We start from the raw sequence: 7845 nt of genomic DNA on the forward strand, positions 1-7845 counted from the left end.
TCTCCTTTTTTCTCTTGTGGCTAGTTGTACTAACCATGGGTTTTTAAATTTGACAACTTTTAATTTACATCGTTCCACTATCCTGGGACTAACGTAACTTAAAGTGGCCCTGGGATTGATTAAAATAGAACAGGTCTGGTAAAAAATAATACCTTCAAATTCAACCATGGTCGGCTGAAACTCTGCCTAATGATCCTCAAGCGTTGCGTTAATCTTAGGGATGCTCCTTGCCACTTCTCCCACTATAGATGCCTCTTTAATTTGTGAGATCTGATCTGCTCCCTTGCGGTGGGGATAGTTTTTGACATAATGCGGGCCTCCGCATCCCCAACACTGTACAAATGGTTTGTTAATAAATTTTGCTTCATTTCTGTCAGCCTGTTCATTCGTTCTAGTTTCACTAGGTACTTTAAATTTGAGTTTATTCACATTTCGATTCGTTTGACCTTTACATAAGCCTTTGTTGCTGGTGCCCTTATTCCCCTTGTGGCTGGGAATACATTTGTTTCCTTTTTATTCAGCCCACTTTTTTTTCGTATCACCCTTTGGTTTATTTTGCTGAGAGCAGATCCATGCTTTCTGAATGACTTTGTCCATGGTTTTTGGGTTGTTGAATTCCAGTCGTCCCATTATAAACAACGGGAGACTGCTGATAAACCACTGTACTTTGGCCTTTTCCTCACGAATATAAGGGATGTAACGCAATAATGATGTAAATTTTGTTATAAACGCATCCATGATCATTTGGCCCGGGCGGAGATCATGGAATTCTTTTGCTTTCTCATCATAAAACATTTCGGTTAGATATTTTTCCTTAAAAAATTCTGGAATTTCTCCCAAGCTATGTTTTTCTCATTGACCCCACAGACTATTTTTACTTCTTCCCACCACAATGTGGCTTTCCCTTGAAGTTGGAAAATGGTCAGACGAGCCTTCAAATTGTAATCATACTCGTACAACTGGAAATACTTATTCATATTAATTAACCATGCTTCCGCCGCCTCTTCTTGCTCACCATCAAAGAGAGGAGGCTTGATTTTCCAAAACTCCCCTTGGAGTTCAATTCTTTGATTTTTCTGAGTCATGTGATCGGCCACATTCCTGATTCTTCTTCTTGTTTTTCTTCACCTCCTTCCGTTTCCACATTTTCAGTTCGAAACTCTTGTTCCCTCGTTGTATGGCCATGCTCTGGGCTGGGAACTAGTGGTCGATGATTATGTCTATCTGATAGGCTTTTTAAAATCTTTTCTTGTTCCTGCATTAATCTTTCGTTGTCTGCCCGGAGTCGGGCCATTTCACCCTTCAATTCTTGCACAGTTGCCGGGATGTCTATATTGGGATTTTGTGGCTCATCCCTCAGCTGCACCGAGACCTCAAGATTGCCTTCCTGAAATGGTGTTGGTATTGTTCCCAATACAGAACTTGTGGTGGATTCCCAGTTCGCCTCATACTGACTTTTGCTGCCTCTTATGTGCACAACATCGAGTTTTGTTATTCCTTACTCCAGAGGTATCATTTTTGGAAACCTGAGCGCTCTTATACCATATGTAACACATCCATATTAAAGTCACAATAAAAATGAAAAAGAATATTACAATCATATTACCATAGTAAAAACTTTGACATTTGTTGAATTTAAGAAGGACTAAGAATATCATTATAAAGACTAAATATAATCATTATTACGTTTGTAATGCAGTGATAGTTTAAACCTTAAAAATTACTATGCATTGGTTTCTACATCCAACGCTAGATTATTTGTATGCACATCCATTAATTTATGATTTGTAATCATTTCATATTTATTGAATTTGGTACTGGCGGGATTTTTGGGGTTAATGCAAATCAAGTTCAGCCCTTGTGAACCCGCCAACTGTTATGCAAAGTTAAATAGCCCTGACTGTCCTTGGCCTAGGTGTCTTATCGTCATTCATCGAGTTGTCCACTTGTTGCACTTTTCTTGGGATCTGACTTCCTCATCGACGACCCTGGTTAATTCGCTTGATCATATGGCACTCAAGGGTTTTGACCCTCTCTTCTCAGTGGTTTTGTTCCTGTTTGGCAATGTGTTTCTCCAAAACTTCGTTGGACTTCATCTCTGCTCCGATTTGGTGACTTGGGTCTAGGTTCATCTAATTGCTTCGCCTGATGTGGAGGTTTGTTTATCTTTGAACTCCACTACTTGGCTTCTAGGTTGTGCTTTGGCTTGTTTGTCAACCACTTTAGAATCTTTAGAGTCCTCGAGTTCAACCGCTGCATCAAGGTTTTCGTGCTACTTCTCAATGGTAAGTGTTCAGATGTTTTCGCACCTTGCATTTCCTTGTTACAGTTCTTTATCGAGGATTTTGTCTAATCACTGGTTATTGTCATCCTTGCGGAAGTTCTTTCAGGTGTTGTAGTGTTTAGATGATACCGAGGATGAAACCCTCGTACTGGCTTTGTCTTTCAAGAGAAATAACCCGCCAGGCACCGGGGATTTAACTCCTATTGCCCATTCTTGGCAAGATTCTGCAGCTAGAGGGCCGGGATTTTCTGAGAGTTCTGTTGTTATATTCATGAGGGTTCAGTCGGCCTATGACAAACTTGATGCTACTGGTCATTTGTTTCTTAACTATAAATTTTTAACGTTTTTCGGCCATATATTGTATCTTTGGCTTTATTACTCAGAATCCCATATCTCTTGGTTAATTGAAACTATAAGAATCTATTGTTCAAGATTTTTGGTTTCAAACTCTGCTCCTCTATTGAGACTTTGTTCATGATAGCTTTCCTAATATACTTCTACAGGATTTATGTGGGATTTGGAGTTATTGCAATAAGTCTTATAAAAGGAATATCGAGTTCTTTCTTTTGAAGAGTCTATCTTTTAAAATGGCGAAGGAAATGAAGACTATATAGTTTAGATATGGTAGAATGCCTCGTAGTATTTTATGTCCAGTCTGGTAATAGTTCAAAAATTCTCATACTCGTGTTTGCAATTTCTTGCTCCGTATAGAGTCTGAATACTGATATTAAATCTTATTAAAAGTAATCTAGTCCGCATGGAACCCTCAAGGAGTGTCAGACAATTTGTATAGTCTATGTTATTCTATGTTTCTTTCCGTCTAATACTTATAACCAGAGAATGCCGGAATGTGTAGACAGTTAGGGTTTGTATATGATATACCTATATTAATGTGAATAGCTATTCTGAGTTTTTTTTGATGTTTATTTGGGTTTCGCTCGTACAACTATTTCAATAAACCATGTAGGGGTTCTGAGAACTTTTCTTTGTTTCGGTCATTTGTTTTACAGAGTGAATTCTTTTGTAAATTCCTATCAATTGAACTTATCCATTTATATCAATTTGTATGCATTTAAACTATATTTACTGCGGAACTATTCCTTTACTCAGTTCCCTTCTCTCAATTTATATTAATTGTTCTTCTTATTATTTACTATAATTCTCATTTGAATAATGAAGGCGGTTCTTGTTTTTTGATCATGTAGGTTAGAAAATTTTGAAAAAAAAATCTATCCTTCAACTAGAAGACCCTTTACTGATATATTATTAGGATCAAACATACTAGGAAATTAGATCAACAAATAGCTCTAATTCATTTAATAACTAGGATTCAGGCCTATCTACATAATTCCAAGCTTTATCCAGAGAATATCACTTAATTGTGTAACTTCCAAACAGAATATAACTTATCTGCTTGCTGCTTCAAAATTTGGTCTATACATAGACCTGCACTTTGTTTTCCTCCTCCCAATCTTGAGATTGGCTATGCCAGTAAATCCCCCTGTTATCCCTGAACTAGGGAATTCTTTATCCTTCAAGAGTAAGTCTTAACCAAACATAGCTATCACAAACTACCTCTCAAAAGAAAACATCATTACTAATAACTACAAAATTCCATCATTACTAATAACTACAAAATTCCTTCCATAATTTAATTTAAGAGCAGTTTATAATTTTAAAGAAAAAGTAATTGTTTGTTTGGTTACAGTAAAAAAGTAGTAAAAAAGTAATTAAAAAAGTAATTGTTTGTTTGGTTACAGTAAAAACAAATATTTAAAAAAGTATTTAAAAAAGTAATTGTTTGTTTGGTTACAGTAAAAACAAATATTTAAAAAGTAATTGTTTGTTTGGTTACAGTAAAAACAAATATTTACAATAACTGGAACTTGTTTGTTTGGTTACAGTAAAAACAAATATTTACAATAACTCGAATGTTCCAGCTATATTCTATACATTTTAGCTATTAGAAATTTATGCAATTTATTAAGCATTATCCTTGTAAAAATTAATTTGCACATAAAAAAATAAAAATATATATAATTATAATTTGACATTTTTTTTTAAAAGATAACCAATATATAAAAATAAAAAATTTATTTTTTTTAATAAAAAAAAAATTATATTTATTGAATCAGAGAAAACTACAGTACACTTTTCTACACAACTAATCACTGTATTATTCTGCTATCATTACAGAATTTAATAGTTACTTTTAGATACGGGATAAAACCAATATATATATAAAAAAAAAAAACCAATATATGTACAAAATTTACTTAAAATTTTCAAAACACAACTAATTACTATATTATTCAGGTATCATTCGACAGAATCTAATAGTAACCTTAAATATAAAATCAGTATATATGGAAAATAGAGTTGTCGACTTATATATAGAAAATAGAATTGTCCACTGAGTCGGAGGAATCGTTTCTACGGTAAAAAGTTACCTCGGAGGAATCGTTTATACGGTAAAAAGTTACCTTACTGAATCTGAGTAAAAAAATTTTAAGAAAGTAAAAAAATTTCAAGAAATCATTCAGTATCACTATTTGAATCATGTTTTTGGTGGTGTAAATGGATTCAGCACCATCAAAAACCATATTTTTGATGGTGCAAATGGATTCAGCGCCATCAAAAACCTTTAGTATACTTAAAATATTGAAGATTGACAGCTATAACTAAGATTTAGAAAAATTTCATTCAAATATGACCAAGATTTAGAAAAATTTCATTCAAATATGACCAAAATTTCTATGATTTTCAGAAAAAAAACAATCTGGCTAGATTGCCGCATAGAAAATTTACTTATATAAAACAGAATACGAAATTCTAATTTGAGTTCGAAAGGAGGTAAACTTTGTCGTTATCAGCCACTTGTCACTCAAATCCCGGTGGCAAATTTCATTTAATGTGATTGCATACAAAAGGACGACGGCCAATGCTGAAAGTAATGTCTGTGATTTGTGTTGAAGCCGTGAAGGGAGGTTTACCTTGTGGTTGTGGGATTATGAGCATACGATGCATGCAATGTAAGTAGGTTGCCTCTAGATTTACCTCGTGAAGCTTCTAGATTTACCTCCTCGTCCTGGGCTTATGAGCTGGGTTGGGAACATGCATGCAACGGAAGCTTCTAGATCGATTGAGCCACGCAGAATTGCAGGAGAAGGTGTAACAATGGCGACGTTGCTCCACCTGGCGGACACAACCTCGGCCGTCTCCATCATATCCAAACCTGTCAAATAGAGCATTCGTGGAGCATTTGGCTTTAATTTTGCACATAAAACATCATCCTATATTTAACTCCACCTGTCACTTAGGGTTACCATCAACTTTAAAATATCAGGAAATTCTTCTCTGCTTTTTATCCCTCATCCGTCGCTCAATAGAAGGTGTTTGAATCGAAGGGACGAAATTGAATAGAGGAGCAGTGTAAAAGTTAAATTTTTTTCACTAAATTAATGATTGGTTTAGTGTCTTTTCATTTAGCATAAAGTGATATTTAATGAATAAAGTGTTTAAATTAAAAGAATTAAATTTAAATAAAAAGTTGTAAATATAAAACATGGTACATTAAGAATGGACTCAAAATCTTTTCATTTAATCTACTATACTGCAATAAAGTAATATTCAATAAACCAAATAAAAAAATCATTAATATTCAATAAACCAAATAAAAAAATCATTGACTTAGTACACCGTACAAACGGCCACCTTTCCAATACTAGCGATGATGTCATCTTTTTTAACAAGACTCATCTATAAATACTAGAGTGACTCCCGCTCAGTTCGGTGAGAGCAGAATCACGTATCGTAGCCCGTCTGGTTTCCCGCTCGGTTCGGTGAGAGCAGAATCACGTATAGTAGGCCGTCTGGTTTCAATATGAGTAGAGACAGATTTAATTTTTGGACTAGTCATTTTTTATTAATTTATATTATTTAAATATTTGAGTAAAATTTTATTTTTTTATGACAAACAAATTTTATACATCATATTCGGCCGTAAAATAAATTTATGGACTCCATAACCATAAATAATTACCATTCAAATATATTTTTTTTATTTTGAAATATTTTGTTGGCAATCTGGATCATGTTTTCAACGAATCTCTCAGAACGTTGGAGTATAGTAACTGTAATTTCGTTTATTTATCCTGGTGTATGGGAAGATTAGTTGCATTTATTTTAAAATGTCAAAACTCCAGCGTAATTGTTCTTATAAAATTATTAATTTTATACGCATGTTGTCAATTCGTGAAAAGGATGAAGGTGGACAAAACTTTAACATCATATCTACCCATTTCTATATAACGAATAATTTTATACATATTGTTGACAATTCGTTAAAAGGTCGATGAAGGTACACAAAACTTTAACATCATATGAGCCTAACCACAACTTTAACCTCATATCTATCAACGTTGATAAGTTTGTGGTCAAGTTGGATTTACTGTGAGATTATAAAAGAAATGTTTAAGATAACGTATAAATTTTTAAGAAATTTATTTTACAATTTAGTAATATGAGGGAGATATGTAATTTTGTTTATATATGTTTTTTAATTAAAATAAAAATAATTTTAAATAAAAAAATAATATTTGTTAGAATAATAAATAAAAATGAATATATATATATCTATATATATATATATTGATTAGTTTTAATTATGAGCATTATAAAATATTAATAATTTTATTTTCATGTTCACTGAGTTAGTTATTGATATTACAATAAGTATGAAGGACTCAATTATAAATAAGATATTTTCATTTCTATGTGAATGACATAATTTTAGATGAAATTCAAAGAAAAAGTTTAAAATATGTATATTTTATATTTTCAAGTTTTTTTTTTTAAATATTTCAATACTTAAAACATAAATAAATTAGCAATTGCACCAAATGTTGCAAAAGAAAAGTAGTAGAGAGTAGTATTGGATGTTGAAAATGCAACAAGAAAATCTAATTTTGAGTTTGTCTTGGTCAAACTAAATTAAAAATTGAATTTCAATTTAAGTAAAATACTTGGAGGTAGTTAAGCGATGTAACATAGCCTTAATTTGAGTTGGGGACACTTAATTTCAGTTCAATGTGACTGATTGCTAATTTCTAACTATCTATTTTAATTAATTTGAGTTATAATAAATTAAACTAATTCTAAATGTTAAACAACTAGTGACTTCATCGACAAGGAATACGCTCTGTCAATACCTTTTTATGAGCGATTCAACGTGAATCTCCTCAGGCTTGTGTGGAGGACAGCCTTTGTAGTGACCACCACACTGATTTCCATGTTGCTTCCATTCTTCAACAATGTTGTGGGACTTCTGGGCGCGTTGGCATTCTGGCCATTGACAGTATAATTTCCAGTGACAATGTATATTGCGCAGAATAAAATCCCGCGCTGGTCTTTTAGGTGGGTTGCTATGCAAATACTGAGTGGAGTTTGTCCGGTTGTTTCAGTAGCAGCTGCCAGTGGATCCATAGTGCGTTTTGTTGATGCCTTACAGAAGGTATACAAGCCCTTCCATACAAATTATTGAATTCCGCAAACAGCAGCGG

The 7845-nt window shown here is 33.2% G+C and overlaps 1 long non-coding RNA gene across 1 annotated transcript; it reads left to right on the plus strand.

The window, feature by feature from the left end:
- Positions 1 to 2015: 2015 nt before the first annotated feature.
- LOC149192788 (uncharacterized) lies at positions 2016 to 2802 on the plus strand. Its single transcript, XR_016254911.1, has 2 exons — positions 2016 to 2285; positions 2382 to 2802. It is a non-coding gene; the product is annotated as an uncharacterized LOC149192788 (long non-coding RNA).
- Positions 2803 to 7845: the final 5043 nt, after the last annotated feature.

Source organism: Pinus tabuliformis, chromosome 2_2 (genome assembly GCF_031772625.1).
Source record: "Pinus tabuliformis cultivar Carrire ecotype Pingquan chromosome 2_2, CPIR1, whole genome shotgun sequence".
In the NCBI taxonomy this organism is placed as follows: domain Eukaryota; kingdom Viridiplantae; phylum Streptophyta; class Pinopsida; order Pinales; family Pinaceae; genus Pinus; species Pinus tabuliformis.